Here is a 23,496-nt window from a genome sequence, read left to right as displayed (position 1 = left end):
GAGGTGCGCTAGTGCGCGCCAGAGCAGAAAGGCTATCATGCGGGGAATCGCCAACGAAAAGAGCACTGGGGCTAGAAAAAAAGCACTCGAGACGTAAGCAGATTGAGGCTATCGAATATGAAGGGGTGGTATTAACGGATAACAATAATATAGGGCGTGCTTTCTTGAGCATTACAAAGAACGTTTTGCATTCAGGCCTGTCAATATGCACGATTTCAAGAAATTATTTTTGCGACGAATCCCACAGCTGTCGAGTGAGGTTAAAGAAACCTTAGAACGACCATTAACAGAACATGAAGTGATGAAAGCCATCGAAGACCTGAATCCTGGGAAGTCGCCAGGTCCAGACGGTCTTTGTGCCGCTTGGTACAAATCGTTCAAAAGCCACCTAGCTCCTATCTTAACAGCAGTTTTCAATGAAGCATATGAACTGAAAATACTTCCACCATCCTTTGGCCAGTCCCATACAGTACTAATACCGAAAACAGAAGAGACCGAAAAACTCAAGCAACATCCTCCTACAGACCCATAGCGCTTACTAACTGCGACTACAAAATATTGATGAAGGTGTTGGCACGACGGGTCCAGTCAGTTATTCAGGAAGTAGTCGGCCCACACCAGACGTGTGGTATTCGTGGAAGAACCATTTTCACTAACATCCATAAAATGAAGTGTGTGCTGGAGTGTTGTGACGCCATGTGCGATGCAGTAGCCATCCTCCAGCTAGACTTGGAGAAGGCGTTTGATTGTGTTTCTCACGACATATTGCTTACCATCCTTGAACACGTTAATTTTGGCCACATAATCGCTGAAGGGGTGACCATGGCGTACCGGAGCTGCTATACCAGACTTATAATTAATCAGATGTTGGGGGCCCCCATTAACGTGAAGCGCTCCGTTCGCCAGGGTTGTCCACTCAGTCCACTCCTGTTTTGTGTCTACATAGAAACGCTATGTCTGGCCATCATCGCAAATGAATGTATTAAGGGGTTTAGTCTTCAATCAGCAGAAGTGAAACTACTGGCATACGCTGACGATGTGGCTGTGTGCTGTAAGGACAAACAAAGTGTATTGAATACTGTTAATATCGTCAAAAAGTTTGGTAACGTCACTAACAGCTACGTTAACTGGCAGAAATGTTTGGGGTTTTGGCATGGAAGATGGGCGTCTACACCAGACCACTTTTCGAACGTAAACTGGGTCACGACGCCAGTTAAGTACCTTGGAGCACCCCTTGATGCCTACAAGGACAGTAGCGAGTACTGGAAGGAGCGGACAAAAGAACTAAAAGAAAAAGCCGACCGATGGAACGCCTGTCACTTCTCAATGTTGGCGAGAGCTACAGCGTGCAACATGTTTCTCGTGTCAAAGATCTGGTACGTAATGCAGGTCCTACAGTGCTCTCGTATTAATGTGCAGAAACTGCACCGCGTGTTCGCTGTATTCGTGTGGGCATCGAGCTGGGAGCGATGCAGCCGAGGTAATCTCTTCCGACGTGTGAAGGATGGTGGTCTGGGGTTGGCGCACCTTTTCTTGCGTCAACTGGTGAATAGATTCTCCTTCTTTCGAGATACAAACGACCCATTTCTGCACACGGTGATCCAAATGAGGCTGTCAAGATCACTTCCCGAATTCGTTGTAGGTACGGAAATAATGCCAGGACCAGTCCGTGGTTTCTTTCGGGAAATAGTTCAGAGTGTTTCTTTTTTGCGTGTTCGTTTTTCAAGTGCATATTTGTGGAGTGGAAAACGGAAAAAGTTATATCGTGATTTATGTGACAGTGTTTTTCTGGTACCTATGTACAGAGCCCCGTACAGTGGAGGCCCAGGCCTAGATGTATTGAAAAGGGTGAAGAAGATGGCAGTTCAACCAGCCACTAAATCGTTCTTTTTTAAATTACACACCGGTACTCTACCTGTTAAAATCTTCCTTGAACAACGTGGGTTCTACATGCCATGGGGAACCCACTGCCTTATATGTAAAGAAACAGAAAGCATAGATCACGTCTTCATCCACTGTTTGGAAGGGGTCTTTTTCTGGGACGTGTTACAAAGGACTCTAAAAAAGGAGCTACCTATAGATCCCCACGGAATCAGGTTTCTGCCAGTATATGACGACGAAGGTTTCCCGTACGACCTGATCATTCTTACGGGCCTCCACTGTTTATGGCGCGCAAGAATGGCGGGTTACCATTGTGACCCGGATGCCCGACCGGCGCGTCTGTACTTTTGTGAATCCATGCAACGGTATGTGGAAGTGATCAAGTTGCAACAGCCTGTTCCTGAGTGGCTGTCGAGGGTTGAACCCCCTACAGCACAAAGGAATTTTAATCCGACAACGTCGTGCCACAGTAGCGGACGGCAGCGAATGTAAATATTACTGTTCTTTGTTCCGTTTGTGTATTCATCCCTTTTTGCTTCTTTGGTCTTTGTTTATATCATTTAGGAATTTGTGTTGTGATATGTCGAGGACTGGCAATAAAGAAAAAAAAAAAAAGCAGCAGAGTGGCGCAGCGGAAGCGTGCTGGGCCCATAACCCAGAGGTCCGTGGATCGAAACCACGCTCTGCTATATGTTTGCTTTATTTTATTTTGCTCCCATTTAACAGGAAGAGCTTATCAGCGCAGTAACTTGGTGCCTTATAGACATAATTGCACTCCGAGAAGTGCTGTCTTGTGCTGCGCGCTCGCGTTTCTCACCCTAAAAAAAAAAAAATAAGACTACTCTCGTTAATTACAAACATAAACAAATTTACATAGCATGCAGGAGCAGCAGAGTGGGGGATTCTACTTCCGGCCGTGATAGCAAACGGACGCGTATGGAATGTGCTCCGCCGGAGCGGTATCAGCGGCCCAGTCGGGCCGCGGAAACAGGTTTTTTGCTGATGAAGCCCTGGACTATCAAGTTATTCTGCCGTCGCTGCCAACAGGTGCGTCTGTAGCGAATACTGTTTTTCTTCACGGGGATTGGAAAGCCAGGCCTTACCGTGTAGAAGACTTTCGGGACACGTTGGTTCATCTCGGAGTGCTTCCTGAAGTGATAGCTTTGGGGGCGTTCCAGATGAACCATGTTTGGGCCGTCACTTTTAAAAGTGCAGAAGCTACGAAGAAGATGGTAGAAATTGGGGAAGTTCTGGTCAAGGAGAAACGGTGCCTTGTGGTTGACCCCGAAAATCAAGAAGTGCGCATCAAGCTTTACTGGGTGCTACATAATGTTCCAGACGAAGAAGTGCGCTCTGCTCTAGCACCGTACGGGAAAGCAAGCGATATCTACAAGGAGCGCTGGCGAGTGCACGGAATAGCTGACAAAGGCTCATCTACGCGCACGGTTGGTCTGAAGCTCAAGCCTGGTGTAACTCTAGAAGATTTACCCCATCAGTTGCGCGTTTGCAGGAATTATGGCTCTACTCGTTGCGCCGGGGCGCCCACCGCTATGCTTGAGGTGCCTTGCCACAGGCCATATCAGGCGCGACTGCCGGGTACCGCGTTGTGCCAAATGTCGGCGATATGGCCACGATGAAAGCGTCTGCGTGCGAACCTACGCAAACGTGGCCGGAGTCCAAGCAAGTGATGAACTGTCGACGGAACATCTAATGGACGAGGCAGACGCGGCCGAAACTACCCCCGAGGCAGACAGCTCGCGAACTATTGGTGCAGCAAACGTCTCACATGTGAAGCAAAAGGCTGCAGTCATTATCGCGGAAGACACAGCCATCGCTTCAACAGAGGCTGTAGAGACACAGGCGATGGGCGCTCCAACGAGCCAACACATTGCACCTGGCGCGAGTGTCGAGCAAAGCCCTGAGACTACAGACTTCATTATGGCAAGTACCAGCAGCCCTGCACCAAAACGACTCCATGAGGACGGCAAAGAAGGGCACAAGACCGACCAGAATGCAACGGATGAGCCGCCTGTGAAAACGACACCCCATCGAAGGACTACATTTAAACCCGCACCGAAAATACCGCTCGAGCCACGGCCCGAGCGGAAACCGCCGGCCCCGCCGGCGACGTGACAAGGTGTCGAGCCTTCTTTTTTTTTCCAACCGGACACTATCAGCGGAAGGGACTGGAAAGACAGTGCTTTGACGTCGTCATGGCGAAGTCTAAAGCCTAATCAAAATGGCTGGAACGACTGGGATTTTCTATAAAAAATGTGTATTGCCGTCTTGTGATAAGCAAGGGATACTATGCGGTTTGTGTTTATAAAAAAAAAAATGGCTGTTACTCTCCAAACGCCTCTTTATGTAGGCACTCTTAACGTGCGGGGCCTGTCGACACGGAGAAAACAATACCAGCTGAGTCGACTTTTTATGGAAAATGAATTGGACGTAATTGCCATACAGGAAACGAAGATCGAAAGTCAGGAAGGAACAAATCGCATGGTTGAACCTTTTAGGGCGTACTACAATGTATGCGTTGCGCATGCAATAGGTACAGCCGGTGGTTGTGCGCTGTTCTTGAAGCACTCCACAGGTATATCTGTTGATAGTGTGTACGCGTGTGACACTGGACGACTTATTGTATGTGACATAACGTTGCAAGCCCAGAAGTTCCGAATAGTTTGTTTACATGCCCCATATGCACCAAGTGAGCGCAGATTGTTTTTTGAAAGTGTTGAACATTATCTGAATTGTGACAGGGCAATTATAATGATGGGGGACTTTAATTGCGTATCCAGAGTAGAATATTTAACAGGGATAAGCGGGCTAGTTGGTGGTCGTTAATGGAATGCATCATGTAACCGCACTGAAAAACAAGGGACTGTCTTGTGTGTTCCTTCCTGGTCCCTTGTTTTTCAGTGCGGTTACATGATGCATTCCAGAGTAGAAGACAGGACAAGAGATGCACCGATACGAGATGCGAGTGTGTCGGTACTAAATGCGCTGACTGAAGGTCACCTGTTAGAAGATGTAGGGTGCTTCCTGTCAAATGGCACATTGCCTCGGTTTACCCACTACCAGGGGGACAGCCACGCTAGATTAGATCGTATTTATGTTTCGGCAGATTTGGCACCCGTCTGCAATAAGTATGACATTAAAAACGTTTTCTTTAGCGACCATAGTTTGGTTGTGTGCGCTCTAGGTCCGAGGAAACCGGCGAAATTTAACTGGCAGCTGTGGAAATGCAATGTTAAACTCCTCAATGATGAGGTATATATGAAGGAAACAAAAGAAAAAATTGGAGACCTACTGGCAAATGAACCGGAGTGTTATGCGGAGGCATGGGGACATTTTAAGGAAAACGCAAAAATCTCAGCCATCGAAAGAGCCGGGGCATTGCGGAGGAAGCCAAACAAAGAAGAAACTGAGCTCCAAAGCGAGCTTGATTTTTATTTGAATGCAGAAGCTAGAGCCCCGGGTAACTTTGCCAGAGAAATAAAAGAAATTAGAAGCAAACTAGAAATTATTAACACAGAAAAGTACAGGGGCGCAGTTGTACGAGCGCGTGCGGAAAAAATGTATATGGGTGAAACCCCGACCAAACGCGCTCTATCAGATGAAAAAAGCTATGCGTCGCGTAACGAAATAAAAGCGATAATGTACAGAGATGAAGTTGTGCAAGACGAGGAACTGATACGTCGCGCATTTGTTGATTATTATCGGGATTTAGTTGGCCACGAACCACAGATTGTGGAAGGTTTTCAAAGCGATTTCTTGAGACACATGCCAAAACTTGAAGCAGAAGTTAAAACGAATCTCGAAGCACCAATCAGCGTTGCAGAAATTGAGGGGGCAATTGATGAATTGAGTGCAGGGAAATCGCCAGGCCCTGATGGTTTTGGCTCAGAATTCTACAAGGCTTTTAAAACTGAGATAGCAGTTGTCCTGCATAACGTAATAAAGGAGGCATACAGAACAAAGAAGTTGCCTCCTTCTTTCAGGTAGAGCCATGTTGTACTTTTTTCCAAAATTAGAGGATCCAGCTGCCTTGCTCTCTGTACGAGCGTATCGACCGATAACTCTAACGAACACGGACTACAAGATCTTCGCTAAAGTTTTGGGTAGGAGACTGCAAAGTGTTATAACCAGGCTTGTGGGGCCGCATCAGACTTGCGGCATAAAAGGAAGGTCCATTGTAACAAACATACACGTGGCTAGAACCGTCCTGGAGTGCTGTGATGCGTACTGTGGTAAGGTCGCCATGGTACAACTGGATTTAGAGAAGGCATTCGACAGAGTTGTGCATAAAGTCCTTTTCAACATTCTAGAACACATCAATGTCGGGAAGGTCCTATCAGAAGGTATAGAAATGTGTTACGCAGACATTTCTAGCAGGATTAAAATTATTAAATCATTAACTGCCAGTTTCCAGATAAAGTCCTCTGTTAGGCAGGGATGCCCATTGTCTCCTTTACTGTTCGCGCTGTACCTGGAGCCTTTCTGTTTGAAAATCATGTCATCGAGTGCAATAAAAGGTTTTAGGTTGAGCACAAGCGAGGTTAAGCTACTTACGTACGCTGACGATATTGCAGTTTTCTGTTCTGACCAAGAAAGTGTCAGGAATGCCATCAGTGTGGCGAAGAGTTTTTGTAAAGCGACAGGAAGCGTTATCAACTGGAGCAAATCTTTGGGCTTTTGGCATGGGGATTGGGACGACAACCCGGACGTCTTTGAAAGCATGCAGTGGACGGTTTCGCCAACGAAATAGCTCGGGGTGCCTTTAAATCACTACAAAGACACTAGTGATTATTGGAGAAATGAAGTGGAACAAATAAAAGAAAAATTGACAAAATTTGGAGGGAGATGAGACTTGTCTATATTTGCAAGGTCAACAGTATGTAACCTTTTTCTTGTAGCCAAGATTTGGTACGTTCTGCAAGTACTGTGTGCGACGAGAGCAAGCATTCAAAGACTCCACAGGGTGCTAGCAGTGTATATATGGGGATCAACTTGGGAACGTACAAGCCGTACAAATTTATTCCGGTCAGTAAAAAGTGGCGGACTGGGCTTGGCGCATTTGTTTCTAAAACAGGTAGTGTCCAGATTTCTCTTTACGCGAGAGCAAAGCAATGCTTTCCTACGTACTGTGTTTCAAATGCGATTGTGTGACGTTATGCCAGCGTTTATTGTGTCGTCTGATCGGGTTGATGGGCCGAAAGTACGAGGCTTCCAGCGGGAAGTCGTCTGGTCTTACGAGTTCCTCGCAGCACGGTTCTCATTACAGTATCTAAGCAATGTCACACGAAAGAAACTACAAAGATGTTGTTGATGTATGTATGCCAGAACCACTGTATCGCACCATGTTGTCAACAGGAGCAGGCAAAGACGTACTGAAAAGGGTGAAGCGGATGCCAGTACGGTCCACGGTGAAAACGTTCTTCTTTTACTTGCACACCGGAACTCTGCCCGTTAAACCGTGGTTAGAGCAGAAGAGTATCTTCGTGCCTTGGACGATAAACTGCTTATTGTGCAAGCAACCAGAAACTATCGACCATATTTTTCTTGATTGCGTAGATTCCACCTTCTTATGGAACATACTGCAACGTACTTTAAAAAAAGAGTTACCGATTACTCCATATGGCATCCGCTTCCTCCCAACCGATAATGATGAAGGGGTGCCGTATGACATGTTTATGGCTTTATGTCTTCACAGCATCTGGAAAACAAGAATGGCAGTGTATCATGCAGATATGAACGCCCAGCCAGCCAGAGAGTACTTCAAAGAAAGTATCGCGTTTATTCGTGAGATATATAAAGCACAGATTGATCCACCAGCATGGATGCCTGTATTAGATGCTCTTGTCAACCTGAAGCGGTTTTAAATACCCACGCTTGCCCAAAGCGGGCAAGCGTTTTTAATTACTTTATGTAGTGTGAATTTGTGATTGTATCGTTTTGTTTCAATCCTGAGAAAGGTAATAAAAAAAAAAGAGCAGCAGAGTGGCGCAGCGGAAGCGTGCTGGGCCATTAACCCAGAGGTCCGTGGATCGAAACCACGCTCTGCTACATGTTTCCTTTATTTTATTTTGCTCGCATTTAACAGGAAGAGCTTATCAGCGCAGTAATTTGGTGCCTTATAGACATAATTGCACTCCGAGAAGTGCTGTCTTGTGCTGCGCGGTCGTGTTTCTCGCCCTAAAAAAAAAGACTACTCTCGTTAAATACAAATATAAACAAATTTACATAGAATGCAGGAGCAGCAGAGTGGAGCGAGATGGCCGAGTGGAAGGGTTCCACTTCCGGACACCGCAGTGAACGGTTGCGGAATGTTTGGCTCCGAAGGGGCGGTTACAGCAGCCCAGGAGGGCCGCGGTCTCAGGTTGAACGACACACCGAAGGATGAATACCAGGTTATTTTGCCGCATCTACCTACAGGATCGACTGTTACAGCGACCGTTTTTTTTTGCACGGAGACGTGAAGGTGAGGCCCTACCGAGTCGAGCATTTCCGTGAGGCACTTGACTATCTGCAGCTGATGCCGGAAGTGGAGGCCCTCGGTGCCTTTCAGATGAACCACGTCTGGGCCATCACTTTCAAGGACGAAAAGGGCAAACAAAAGATTTTCTCTGCTCCAACCTTCAGCGTAAAGGACCACCGATGCATGGTAATAGACCCTCGAAATCAAGACGTCAGGATGAAGCTGTATTGGCTTCTACATACGACTCCGGACGGCAAAGTCAGAGGCGCCCTGGCGCCTTTTGGCAAGGTCAGTGAAATTTCGAGGGAAAAGTGGCGCGTTGCAGGCTGCAACGACAAAGGCTCCCACACGCGCCTGGTGTCCCTACGGCTGAAGGTAGGCGTCACCGTGGAATACCTGCCTCATCAACTTCGCGTCAGGGAAGACCATGCGCTCGTGCGCGTCCCAGGCAGACCCTCGCTCTGCCTCCGGTGCGATGGCACCGGTCACATACGGCGCGAGTGCCGAATTCCGCGTTGCAAGCTCTGTCGTCGCTATGGCCACGACGAGAGTCAATGCATGCGTAGCTACGCCAGCGTGACCGGAACTGGGCGAAGCGACACCGTCTTTGAGCACCTGATGGACCAAGTCGACGCGGAGGAGACCGTCAGTGGAGGCGAGAAGCCGACAACGTCGACTGCCACGCCTTCTGTCCCATCCGAAAACGAGGGACCTATGAAAGCGGCGGCCAGTGACAATGGAAAGAACGACGTACCACAGAATACGCCAGATGCTGAGAAACCCCTAGCAACTGTGTTGCCGTTAGCGAAACAGTCGAGACGGAAGAGAGCGGAACCGCAATGGAGGGCATCAATTCGGAAGAAGGAAAAACCAACCCTGGCGTCGCTGTCTGAAAGAGACCACGGGAAAATACCATCGAAGACGACAACCGAGAGAAGGTCCACGCCGGTGAACCGCCCCCAAAGGCAGGGTCCCACCGTAGGGCTTCCCTGAAGGTGAAGCCCAACGTACCTCCAGACAGGAGGACTACACCGACAGGGCCTCCCCGTTAGCGGAGGGCGCTGTCCGAGGGACGACTTTACCGCTAGACTGGAGCGGGACGCGCAGCACGATACGTCGCCATGCCTACCGACAAGGAAAACGCCTCGGCTTCGCGATGCTTGACGAAGCAATCAGAATCAGTGAGATACAACAGTGTAAGTGTGCGTCCTGTCAATTCGGCACAATCACCCAGCGGTCCGCTTGACCTTTCGCTTTCTATGAATTCAGCGTCCTTATCGGCATTAAGAATACGCACGCAGAATGTGCGTGGTCTCACGGCAAGAAAGCGGCAAGCGCAGTTAAGGCGTCTGCTAAAAGAAAATACCATCGATATTGTAGCCTTACAGGAATCAAAAATAGACAGCGAGGAGCAGGCGGACCGCATGGTCCAAACTTACGCATTAGATTTCAATGTTTGTGTTTGCCATGCCGTTGGAAAGTCTGGCGGTTGTGCTATCTTTCTGAAATGAGGTATCGGAATCGTTGAAGAGGGTGTTATCACCTCTGATGACGGACGGTTAGCATTGTGCGACTTTTATTTAAACCAAGTACAATGGCGAATTTTATGTGTACGCGCCGAACCAAATTTCAGAAAGAAAAGTTTTTTTTATTGTGTCGCTGGCTTTCTAAAGTGTGACAGGCAACTCATTTTGCTTGGCGATTTTAATTGTATTTGTACGAAGACTCAGTTAAGAATGAACCAGTACGGGACAAAAGTGCGCTACAGTTTAAGGCGTTGGTGGATGAATGTGGCCTTGTTGATGTAAGGGACATATTCCGTGGAAATCAAGTGCAATTTACCCACTTTCAGGGCGAAAGCCACGCACGTTTAAATCGCATTTATATCTCTTCGGATGTTATGTCTATATGCTGTAACTATGCCGTGAAAGATGTTAGTTTGTGATCATTGCTTCGTAATGTTTGAAATAGGTAGAAAGCGCAAAGTCTCGGCATTCAACTGGGAAGTGTACAAATTAAATGAACAGCTCTTAACCCATGACACATTTGTCGAAATTCTACGCGAGAAATTAGAAATAGTGTCCACGAGTCACACAAATTTCATCGAAGCTTGGGAACAATTCAAGTGCGAAGTTAAACTAAGTGCAATAGACAGATCATGCATACTACGACATAAAGAAAAACAAAAGGAAAAAGAACTACAGTGAACACTTGATTTCCTTTTGAATGCAGAGACTACAATACCGGGTTTGTTTAAAAGTGAAGTCGAAGAAGTTAAAAGACAGATGGAACAGATGGAAGAAGAAAAATATAAAGGCGCTGTTATTAGAGCGCGTTCAGAGAGGCTTTGGTTAGGCGAACGACCAACTAAGAGGGCAATTGGTGAAGAAAAAAGATATGCAACAAAAAACGAAATAAATGAAATTCGTTACCAAAACGAAGTCTCGACAGATAAGAGCGTCATTGAAACAGCATTTGTAGAGTGATACCGTAGTTTGCTCGGCAACGAAGCGCAAGTAAATGATATATTTATAAATGCCTATGTTAAGCAAATGCCAAGGCTTGACGAGGATATTAAACTAGAGCTTGAAAGACAAATACTAGAGATGAAATCAAACAAGCAATTGAACATTTGAGCAAAGGAAAGACGCCTGGGCCAGACGGCCTCGGATCAGCGATCTATAAAGTTTTTAAGAATGAAGTAGCAGAAATACTATACCATGTTATAGCAGAAGCCTGCGGTAGTAAATAAAACCCTCCATCGTTCAAACTAAGTCACGTAGTTCTAATTCCTAAAACCGATGAACCTTCCAAATTGCAGTCAGTAGCGCCTTATCGGCCCATAAGTTTGACAAATGTAGATTATAAGATCTTTATGAAAATAGTAGCAAGAAGACTCCAGTCAGTAATTACAGCTATAGTTGGCCCACATCAAACATGCGGGATTAAAGGAAGAAGCATATTCACAAGCATACATACCACCAGAAGCATACTAGAAGGCTGTGACGCTTTTTCCGGAAAGATAGCAATGCTTCAACTAGATCTAGAGAAAGCTTTCGACAAAGTCGCACATGGCATACTGTTCGCAGTGCTAGAACAAGTTAACGTAGGCAGCGTAATAAGTGAAGGCGGGAAAATGGCATATAAAAACTGTACTACAAAGCTTATCATTAACAAAAAGCTTAGCGAAGGAATCACAGTAAGGTCTGGTGTGCGCCAAGGATGCCCAGCCTTAAGCCTGCTATTCGCCATATATCTCGAACCGTTCTGTTTAAAAATTCTGAACAACAAAACGATATGCGGCTATCGCTTCTTAACGCACGAAATTAAAATCCTCTCATACGCAGACGACATCGCAATCTTTTGCCGAACTCAAAAAAGCATCGAAAGTGCCATTAAGGAAGCAAAAACATATTGCAGCCTAACTGGCCACGCCATTAGTTGGCAAAAATGCCTATGATTCTGGCACGGTGAATGGGACGAGAGGCCGGCACAATTCGAAGGTATAAGCTTTACTGATACGCTGGGCAAATACCTTGGCATTCCTTTGGAACACTATCGCGGATACAAAGACCAATGGGCGGGTGAAATTGACCGGGTTAAATCCCAAACAACAAAATGGGGCAGACACGAATTCTCAATCTTTACACGTGCAACTGGGTGTAATATGTTCATCGTAACAAAAGTTTTCTATATGATGCAAGTGCTTTGCATGGCAAGGATGTCTGTGCAAAAGTTACACAGACTGCTTGCTTTTTTTATCTGGGGGTCGAATTGGGAGCGTACTAGCCGTTTGAACTTATTTCAGTTGGTTAAAAACGGAGGGCAAGGCTTATCGCATTTATTTCTTAAACAAGTTGTTACACGGTTCTTTTTCTTGAGGCAAAAGAACGATGCTTTCCTGCAGAGTATTCGTCAAGAGTTTTTGAGCCAGGCATTACCTGAATACATAGTGTCGTCGTATTCTACTAATCATGGTCCATTGAAAGGGTTTATGAAAAGTCGTTGATGCTTATCGTTTTTTGAAAAGCCATTTTTCGACTGAATATCTCTCGGCTGTAACAAAGAAAAAATTGTACGGAGACTTGCTTGATGTGATGTGTCCTGTGCCGATCTATCGTTCCTTATATGTACTAGGACGAGAAGGTAATGTTTTGAGTCGCGTTAAAAAGATGCCTGTTAGAGCGTCGACCAAGACGTTTTCCTTCTTTCTTCACACCGGCACGCTCCCTTTAAAACCCTGGCTTAAAGAAAAAGGTATTTTTGTCCCTTGGAGTACTAACTGTACAATATGCAATAAGCCCGAAACCATCGAGCACGTATTTTTAGACTGTTCAGACTCTGTTTTTCTGTGGGACATTTTACAAAGGACACTCAACAACCAACTTCCACTTACACCTCACGGGATTCGATTTCTCCCGTTTGATCAGACAGGGGACGTGCCGTGTGATCTATTGATGTTGTTGACAATGCACAGTGTATGGAAGACGCGAATGGATGTAAGACACGAGAATGTTAAATCACAACCGTCAAAAGTGTACTTCAGAGAGGCGATTATGTACGTCCGCGACGTCTACAGGACACTTTCCGATCCTCCAGCATGGCTACCTGTGTTTGATCAGTTGCTAACCCAAGAGCCGTACTAACCTAACAACACGAGACAAAGTACGAGTCTCGTTTTTAGTACGACCTAAGTGTATGTATGTCGAATTCCAGCAAGAATTCCTGTCCATTGTACGAGGAGAAATCCGGCAATAAAGAAAAAAAAGCAGAGTGGCGCAGCGGAAGCGTGCTGGGCCCATAACCCAGAGGTCCGGGGATCGAAACCACGCTCTGCTACATGTTTCCTTTATTTTAGTTTGGTCCAATTTAACAGGAAGACCTATAAGCGCAGTAATTTCGAGTCTTATAGTCATAATTGCAGTCCGCGTAGTGCTCTCTTGTGCTGCGCGCTCGTGTTTCTCGCCCTAAAAAAAAAACGACTACTCTCGTTAATTACAAATATAAACAAATTTACATAGCATGCAGGAGCAGCAGAGTGGCGATTTTCCACGTCCGGCCATGGTAGCGTACGGTCGTGTAATGTCGAGCTCCCTTGGAGCGGCGAATGCGGCCCAGTAGGGCCGCGGTAACAGGACAGATACACAGGATTCGACGGACTATGACGTTATTTTGCCACAACTGCCATCAGGTTCGTCTGTTTTAAATACTGTTTTTCTTCACGGCAGCGTTAAAGCCAGGCCGTTTCGAGCTGAGGACTTCCGAGATACATTGGACCGTCTGGAACTGCTCCCCGAGGTAGTTGGCTTGGGGGCGTTTCAGATGAACCACGCGTGGGCGGTGACCTTCAAGAGTGCGGAAGGAGTGAAGAAGTTGCTCGCCATAACTGAAGACGCTGTGTAGAATCACCGCTGCCTCGTGATAGATCCGAGCACCCATACTGTCCGCCAAAGTCTCTATTGGCTGGTTTACCACATACAAGATGAAGACGTGCGCGCTGCTCTTGCACCGAACGGAAAAGTGACGGACGTTTGCAGAGAGCAATGGCGTGTACCAGGACTCGGCGATAAGGGCTCCTCGACACGGACGGTTAATCTGCAGCTGAAGGGTGGCGTGACTTTGGACGACCTGCCACACCAGCTACGACTGTCTGGCATTACGGCCGTTGTGGTGGTACCGGGGAGACCGCCACTTTGCCTGTGGTGTCAGCGAACAGGGCACATTCGCCGAGACTGCCGCGTCCCGCGGTGCAAGCTCTGTCGGCGATTCGGACATGACGATAGCCAGTGCGCTAAAACCTACGCAAGCGTAGCAAGCCGAAGGAGCCGGGAGGACCCCACCGAGCACATCATGAACGAGGCGGACGCGGCGGTGGCTGCGGGAATCAAGGACAGACAACTTACGTCGGCAGCTGTTGAAACGTTCGAGAAGGAAATCTTGAAAAGTGTTGGAAGCGACAACAGTGACGTCGCACCTGTACGACAGGCTACCGCTACGCCAACGCACGCCGTCAAAGACGTCTCTGACACCACTCAAGCCTCGCCGAGTAGCGACCAAGAAGACATGGACGTCGCGAGCAGCTCGTCTGCGAAACGCCCACACACGCATGTTTCCGAAGGTGACGAAGGGGGCCGCGGGAAGGCACAGGAACCGCCCAGGAAAGAAAGTTCGTACTGCCGTCGTTCTTTCAAACCAAAGCCTCACATTCCGCCGGATTCCAGTCCGACGGTACCGAAGGCGCCCCCGTAATAACGAGGGCGTCGCCCAGCAATGCCTGTATGCGAGGTGAGGGACGGGCTGCAGAGTACAATTGTAAAGTTCGGTCGCTTTTGCCTAGGAAAGAAGTGTGCGCGATCCGAGAAATGGCAGGATGTATGGGTTCGCTTGAACTAGTATGCTTGTTTAACTTCTAAAAAAAAAAAAAAGGAAATGGCTTCAAAATCTGTGATAGCTCTACGCATTGGTACGCTGAATGTCCGAAGCCTGGGCGCGAAAAGGCGGCAGTACCAGGTCAGCCGGTTATTGCAAGAAAATGATTTAGACATTGTCGCTCTACAGGAAACAAAAATTGAAAGTGAAGAGCGCACCGACCGAATGGTTCAAACATTTAGTGCGCCGTACAGTGCGGGCGTTTCCCATGCTGTCGGCAGTTCCGGTGGGTGTGTTTTGTTGTTGCGGAAATCTTTAGAAATTGTTCCGCAATCTGTATTTGTTTGTGATGAAGGTCGAATGATTGTGTGTGACTTTTCGCTCTGGGATTCGGAGTGGCGGGTAATTTGCATATACGCCCCAAATAATGAAAGAGAACGCCGTGACTTTTTTGGAAAACTTGATGTCTATATGAAATCTGAGCGCTATGTTATCTTGCTCGGAGACTTCAATTGTGTTTGTTTTTCTGACGACCGGAATAACAACTTGCTTGTACGCGATCAAAGTGCAGGTTTCTTGCTCGCAGCAACCCGAGAGCGTGAATTAGAAGATGTTGGTGCGGTGCTTTGCAGTGGAAAGCATACTGCGTTTACGCATTTCCAACGGAGCAGTCACGCGAGATTAGATCGAGCTTATATATCAGCGAGACTGGTTCCATTCTGTAGAAGCTATGACGTGAGGCACGTATCCTTCAGCGACCACAGTCTTGTAATGTTCTCGCTCGGCAAGAGAAAAGAAAACCGGCCTTTTAATTGGTGCTTATGGAAATTCAACGTCCAACTTCTGGACGACGCAACCTTTCTCGCGTTTTTAAAAGAACGTATGCGAGAGATGCTTTCTTGTGAATCCGCGGGGTTTATAGTGATGTGGAAAGAGTTTAAACACGAATTTAAAATAATAGCCATTGAAAGAGCCTCTGTGTCATGCTACAAGGAAAAAAGAAAACAAAATGAATTACGAAATAAGCTTAACGTATTGTTGTTGATAAAATGCACACAGCCAGAAGAGTTGTCAACAGAGATAAGGAATATAAAAAATGAGCTTGAAATCATTGATGTCAAGAGATATAGGGGGTAAGTGATACGTGTGCGATCAGAGCACTTGTGGCTCGGGGAAACGCCCACAAGACGCGCTTTGAGCGAAGAGAGAAGATACGCATCGCAAGATGAAATAAAAGAAATTGAATACGGCAACATGTGTAGTAGCGATAGTAATACAATACAGCGTGCCTTCTTCGAACACTACAGAGAGTTGTTAAGCTGCAAAGGAGCGGTAGAAGCTGGCTTTGATAGCGAATTAAAGTCCTCATCTAGCCTTTAATGCCGAGGCTAGATGATGACGTCAAGACAGTCCTCGAGGAACAGATTACGTTGAATGAGATCGAAACCGCAATTGATGAACTCAAACCTGGAAAGGCGCCCGGACCTGATGGCCTAGGCGCAGCTTTCTACAAGGCATTTAAGCATAAACTAGCAGCCATTTTACACCGTGTTCTAGCCGAGGCTTGTAAAGTAAAATACATGCCGCCTTCTTTCGGAAAAACCCATACCGTGCTGATCCCGAAATGCGATGATCCTGTAAAGCTGCTCTCAGTACGGTCGTATCGCCCCATAACTTTATCCAATGTATATTATAATATATTCATTAAGGTGTTAGCAAGAAGGTTGCAATCAGTGATGACATCAGTAGTAGGCCCACACCAAACTTGTGGCATAAGAGGCTGGTCGACAATTAATAACATTCATGTGGCAAGAAGTATTCTGGAGTGTTGCGATGCCTGGGAAGGAAGGGTTGCTATGGTGAGACTGGACTTGGAGAAGGCCTTCGACCGTGTTGTGCACAGTGCGCTCTTCTATTCTAGAGCACGTGAATGTTGGGAACATTATATTAGAAGGCTTAAAGCTGTCTTACGAAGGGTGTAGAACGAACTTATTTGTGAATAAAGAACTCTCTGGTAATATTAACTTATGTAGAAGCATAAAACAAGGATGCCCGGCTTCGTCACTCCTCTTCGCAATTTACTTGGAGCCTTTTTGCTTAAAAGTTATACACAATGAGAAAATCCGCGGTTTCCGTTTAATGGGCAGTGAAGTCGAAATTCTCTCGTATGCGGATGATGTAGCCGTCTTTTGTGGGGATAAAGAAAGTGTCCGTGAAACTGTTAGACAAGCACGAACGTATTGCAAAATATCTGGAAGCGCTATTAACTGGGAGAAGTGTGCCGGTTTTTGGCATGGCAGCTGGGATGAGAAGCCCAATGTCTTTGAAAACTTAGTGGACAGTCTTTCCTACAAAATATCTAGGAGCACCTTTAAGCTGGTATGATGAGCCTACAGAATAATGGAGAGAAAGGCTGAGAGAATGTGCCAGAAAACTACGAAATGGGGGGGAAAAAATTTATCCATATTTACCAGGTCAACTATTTGCAATACATTCCTTGTTGCGGGTATTTGGTATGTATTGCAGGTGCTCGCTATGTCACGAACTAGTGCGCAGAAATTGCATAGAATTCTTGCATCGTTTGTATGGAATTCGACATGGTAACGCACAAGTCGTCTCAACTTATTTCACTCACTGAAAGCAAGAGGGCTTGGCTTAGCTCATCTTTTTCTGAGGCAGATTGTCTCAAGGTTTATTTTCTTGCGGGACCAGCATGACCCATTTTCGCGAGCAGTGCTTCAAGTTAGACTGAAGAATGCTCTGCCTGAGTTTATTGTGGCATCATGTGGCGTTACTAGAAGCGGCTTGTGCAGGTATCTACGCGAAGTTGTAAGTGCTTTCAAGATTCTTCGAGTACGTTTCTCGTTTGATTATCTCATTGTAGTATCAAAGAAACAATTGTACAAAGATCTCCGTGATGTGATGCTTCCAGTGCCTTTATATCGAGACATTATTTCTGTCGGTCCGGGTAAGGATGTTTTAAAGACAGTTAAAAAAATGCCGGTTCGGTCGTCGGTGAAAACTTTCTTTTTTCAGCTCCATAGTGGCACGCTCCCAGTCAAACCCTGGCTGCAGGAAAAGGGCTTTTTACTTCCCTGGTCAGTTGACTGCATTTTATGCCGCAAGCCAGAAACAGTAACACATATATTCCTAGACTGTTTAGATTCAATTTTTCATTGGGACGTCCTCCAGAGAACGCTGACAAAAGATTTGCCCCTCACACAATATGGAATTAATTTTCTTGCGGTTAACAATGACGGGGGTGTGCCCTATGACATGTTCATGGTATCAAGCATGCATAGCATGTGGAAAACAAGAATGGCTGTCAGACATGCAGATCCTACTCTAAGATCGGTAAGAGAAAACTTCATTGAAAGCATTGCCTATATCCGAGAGGTGTACCAATCCCAGGACGAACAGCCAACACAGTATGCTGTACTTAATGACCTAGTGTCATTAAAGCGTTTTTAGCAATGTCGCGTCAACAAGCTACTCGTTGGGGCTTTTAACATTTTTGTGTTGGTTTGTCTGTTTTGTTTTGTTACATTGGAAATAAAGAAAAAAAAAGAGTGGTGCAGCGTGCAGCGGCCAATAACCCAGAGGTCCGTGGATCGAAACCAGGCTCTGCTACATGTTTCCTTTATTTTATTTTGCTCCCATTTAACAGGAAGTGCTTCTCAGCGCAGTAATTTGGTGCCTTATAGACATAATTGCACTCCGAGAAGTGCTCTCTTGTGCTGCGCGCTCGTGTTTCTCGCTCTAAAAAAAAAAAGACTGCTCTCGTTAATTACAAATATAAACAAATTTACATAGAATGCAGGAGCAGCAGAGTGGCGCAATCCCACTTCCGGCCACCGAGCGTGACGGACGTGTATATCATGGGCTCCGTAGGAGTGGCTTCAGCTGCCCAGACGGGCCGCGGTAACAGGATTTCTGCCTCGGAAAACGAGTATCAAGTTTTTTGCCTAGTCTGCCAACAGGGCGTTTTGTTTTGAATACGGTTTTCCTACACTGTGATATCAGGGCCCGCCCATACCGGGTGGAAGATTTTCGCGATGCGCTCGCTCAGCCACTTCCGGCTCCTGCCGGAAGTGGCTGCTCTCGGGGCCTACCGTATGAGCCATGTATGGGCTGTGACCTTCAAGGACAGCGACGCGGTGAAAAAGATTGTCAGCGTTGGAGAGCTGCAGGTCAAAAAGGGCCGGTGTCTCGTCATCGACCCCGCCAACCACGACGTACGCCTGAAAGTGCATTGGCTGCTGCCCAGCGTTCCTCACGAGGACGTACTTCTTGCCTTCGCGCCGTTTGGGAAGGTCACGGACGTCGTCCGCTAGCGCTGGCGAGTTCACGGCGTGGCTGATGAGAACTCAACAACAAGGCTGGTTACGCTGAAGTTGAAGCCGGGCGTAAAGCTCGACGACCTTCCGCATCAGGTGAGCGTCGCCGGGGAACTGGCTCTCGTGGTTGTGCCGGGCAGAGCTCCTCTCTGCCTACGCTGCCGCGGCACGGGCCACATTCGTCGCGAGTGCCGTATTCCACGGTGTGGTGCCTGCCGACGCTTCGGTCATGAGGACAGCCAGTGTGAGCGCACGTACGCTAGCGTCACCGGACCCGTGGGCAACGAGGACAACTCTGCTCTACTCATGGACGAGGCGGACATGGAAGGCACGTCGTCCGTGGCGGGTGAAACAGCTGACGTCGTGGCATAGTCGGCGGTACGTCTTGAACAGGAGGAGAAACAAGTCGCTATGGCTGTTGCCACAGGACACCAACAAGCGACTGCCGAGGGCATTACCGCCATGCCAAATGCTGAAGTGAAAACCCCTCCAGAGACGAAGGCGACCTCCTTCCTCGTTGAACCTGAAGGCATGGACTCCCTTACCGGCCCAACTAGCCAACCAACGGGGAAACGGCCCGACAACCAGACCGTTAGCCGGACGGCGAAACAGGGTGACAGCGTCGTAGACAAGCATCGCCCAAAGTGCCAGGTATAAGGAGGTCGACCTTGAAGCCGCGGCCGAACATTACGGTCGATCCACGGCAGGCGGGTAAACTGCCTCCGTAATTCCTAGCTGCCTAGCTCGAGTGGGGTGGGGGGTTGGTGAGTGCAATGGCCGTCATCCTGAGCGCTAGTTTTTTAGAACCTTGCCAGGAACGGGGGCCCGAGGTGCACTTGAGTGCCCTTTCCGGAAGGTCGAGCTGCGTCTCCTATGGAGGCATTTGACGTGGTTATCGGCTCACGTTTATGAGCGCTCATCCTTGTGTAACTGTGATAGGCGCCATTCTACAGTGTAGCCATGGCGGTTAATGTCGAAGGAACGCGACGTCTACCTACGTTAAATGTACGAGGGCTCAGTGCAAGAAGACGGCAATGTCAGCTAAGTCGACTCCTCTTGGATAATGAATTACTTATAGTAGGAATCCTAGAAAGGAAAATTGAGAGCCAAGAGCTAACCGGCATAATGGTGTCCAATTTTCGTGCTCACATTGACGTGTGCTTTTGTCACGCGGTTTGTGGATCAGGCGGATGCTCTACATTCCTACGAAATAATTTTCGCATTTGTGTGCAGCCAGTGTTTTCGCGTGAGACTGGGCGCTTCTTAGTGGCTGATTTTTTTTTCGGGATGTGGATTACCGTGCTATTGTATCTATTGTATTGAAACGGACCGGCGATCTTTCTTTGAGTGTCTTGAAGGGCACGTAAACTGTTCCATGGTGGTAATACTGCTGGGTGATATTAACTGTGTATGCAACGCTGAAGATCGAGCAAAATGTTCATGTGTTCGCGATAAGAGTGCTGAATATCTGAATGGCGGTGGTGCACGATTATGACCTGAAAGATGTGGGTAGTATTTTTGCCAGTGAGACTCGCCCGCGATTTACCCACTTCCAGCGTGATAGCCACGCTCGATTAGATAGATTATACGTGTCAGCCGTATTAGTGCCCTTATGTTGTGAATATGATGTGCAAGATGTAGCATACAGCGATCACTGCTTGTTATCTGCCACATTCGAGAAAAGACAAAGCAAAGGGACCTTTAACTGGGATATTTGGAAAATGAATGCGCAGTGCTTGCATGACGATGTTTTTGTCGATGCTGTAGTGAAGGAACTAGAAAACTTGACTTCAGTCAAGCCAGTAAGCTTCGCCATTCAATGGGAAGAATATAAACAGAATGTAAAAATATTGGCCATTCAAAGAGGCAGTGTCATCAGACATAATCTGAAACAAGACGAAACAAAGCTTCGCCAGCAACTGCAATTTTTTATCAGCAAGGAAAGTGTCGAGCCTGGTGTGTATGTTAACGAATTAAAGGAAGTGAATACTGCACTAGAAAGGATGGATACAGAAAAATGCAACGCAGCACTTGTGAGATCAAGGTCTGAGAAGTTGTTGGTGGGAGAGATTTCAACGAAATGAGCGTAATCAGACGAGAAAAGATACGCATGTCGGAAGGAAATCCGCCAGCTAGCTAAAGGCAAGCACATCACGTCCGACAAAAATGACATTAGGCAAGGGATAACCGATCATCTTAAGTCAATTTTAGGTCATCCGCGGAATCTTAAAGATAGCTACAAGAATGAATTTCTCTTATTGATGCCAAAGCTCCATGAAGAAGTTAGGACACGGCTGGGACTACCATTTAGCCTGAGTGAGATAAAGTGCTCAATAGATGAGTTGCCCATCGGTAACGCACCTGGGCCTTATGGCTTGGGAGCCACTTTCTATAAAACATTCAAGTCTGCATTGGCTCGTGTTCTTCACGAAGTTATCAGCGAAGCGTATGAGTGAAAAAGATTGCCCTTGCCTTTCACAACCTCGTGGAGCGTGCTAATTCCGAAGAGTGATGATGAGGAAAAACTTTTGTTGCCAGGGTCATATCGCCCGATAACTCTAGCCAATGTCGACTATAAAATATTCACGAAAGCTTTGGCCAAACGACTGCAAAGTGTAATAAAACATTGCTATGGCCGCACCAGACTTGTGGCATTAAAGGCCGCAGCGTTGCAACGAATGTACACACGGCTCGAAGTGTGCTTGAGTGCTGCCATGTGATTGGCGATCACGTCGCGATGATGCGGATCGATTTGGCAAAGGCTTTCGACCTCGTCTCGCACAAGGCTTTGTTCTCTATACTGGAACATGCGAACGTTGGCAAAGTCATAACGGAAGGCGTCATGATGGCGTTTAGAGAATGCTTAACGCGCATCATTGTTAATGGGGAGCTCACCGATAGCTTTCCCGTGCTCTCGTCGGTGCGGCAAGGATACCCGCTGTCGCCCCTTCTATTTGCTGCTTATCTCGAACCACTCTGTTTGGCGATCAGAAATAACGAGCGCATAGCAGGCTATCGGCTGCAGGCAGCACACGTTAAAATTTTGGCATATGCCGACGATATCGCGATTTTCTGCACAACCAAAGCGAGCATTAAACAGGCAATGACAGTTGTTGAAAAGTATTGCGATTCAACTGGCGCCCAGATAAACTGGGATAAGAGTTACGGCTTCTGGCATGGGTAGTCGGAAAGACACGAAGGAGACCTTTTATCGACTGAAGTGGTCGACGTTACCAACGCAATACTTGGGTGTGCCTCTCAGAAGTTACCGTGAACCTAAATTGTACTGGCTCGGTCAAGCTTCGAAAGCAAAGGATAAGGCTGACGGGTGGAGTGGAAAGCAATTGTCAATGTTTTCTACAGCCACTGTTTGAATTTTTTTTAAGTTAGTAAGATATGGTACGCTACGAATGTGTTGTGTGCTGCGAGGGTAAGCGTACAAAAATTTCACCGTGTTTTCGCTATTTTCATTTGGGCCTCACCCTGGGAGAGGATGAGTCGAACGAACTTGTTCCTCCCGGTCAAGAAAGGTGGACTTGGTCTTGCTCATTTTTTTTCTGCGACAAGTCGTGCCACGTTTTGTGTTTTTACGGGATCAAAACGATCCTTTTCTCCGAACAGTGATACAGGTGCGGCTGTGTGGACAACTTCCAGGATTCGTTGTTTCGATGGTTCACAATATGCCGGGAGCCGTGACTGGTTACCTGCGTGAAGTGGTATGGCCAGACTGGACAGGGGCTTCAGCCCCCCCCCCCCCCCCCGAAGTTTTTTCGTGCTGTCGTGCGCCGCTAACCAAAATAACCCTCTGCGCCGGAAATCATGCTGGATTTAGTCTAGAATGTCCTTTTCATGCTCGACAAGACATTTCAGCGCGAACATTGCGAAATCGGACTGGATTTCGCGGCAACGCCCATGCACAGGGAGTCACACATCGTAACGCAACGAGCCCCTCCCGAGCACAAAGTTTCAAGGGCGTTTTGATGGCGAGCGGGCTCGTCGTGGCATCTCGCGGAGGCCGCACAATCGACGGAGCGCATGGATTTCAATTCTGGAACTTTATGGGTATGAAGTTCTCATGAACTGTTGATGGGAAAGATGCATTGGCATTTCTAAATTCGTGCTTTAGATTTTCAATTCCGTAACATTGCGTGCTTAATGTTGCACAAACATTTGAAGCCAAAGGTGCGTTGACTTTTCTAAAGTCCTACATCGGACTATACAACGAGACAAGCCACATCGAGACACTATCAGACAAGTTGACAAAGCACGCAGCGAGGTCCCATGAGACGAAGGGTTGTGGTGGTTCATTTGTGGCAGTGTGTCAAAGAAAAGAATATCAAATCTTTTTTTCTCTTGCGCCAAAGCATCCATGTCAAGGTACTAAAGCCAGCAAAGGTCTCTACGTTCTTAATTATTATTCTACTTTGACTT

The 23,496-nt window shown here is 47.1% G+C and overlaps 2 non-coding genes and 1 pseudogene across 2 annotated transcripts; all 3 read left to right on the top strand.

Moving 5' to 3' along the window:
• Nucleotides 1-2,295: 2,295 nt before the first annotated feature.
• LOC126518536 (uncharacterized) lies at nt 2,296-4,014 on the top strand (annotated as a pseudogene).
• Nucleotides 2,499-2,570, top strand: TRNAM-CAU (transfer RNA methionine (anticodon CAU)). Its single transcript has one exon. It is a non-coding gene; the product is annotated as a tRNA-Met (tRNA).
• Nucleotides 4,015-7,875: 3,861 nt separating the features above from the next.
• Nucleotides 7,876-7,947, top strand: TRNAN-AUU (transfer RNA asparagine (anticodon AUU)). The gene has a single exon. It is a non-coding gene; the product is annotated as a tRNA-Asn (tRNA).
• Nucleotides 7,948-23,496: the final 15,549 nt, after the last annotated feature.

This window comes from Dermacentor andersoni, chromosome 1, assembly GCF_023375885.2.
Source record: "Dermacentor andersoni chromosome 1, qqDerAnde1_hic_scaffold, whole genome shotgun sequence".
Taxonomy (NCBI): domain Eukaryota; kingdom Metazoa; phylum Arthropoda; class Arachnida; order Ixodida; family Ixodidae; genus Dermacentor; species Dermacentor andersoni.
The sequence above is the reverse complement of the archived record's forward strand: the minus strand, read 5'-3'. Positions and strand labels throughout refer to the sequence as shown.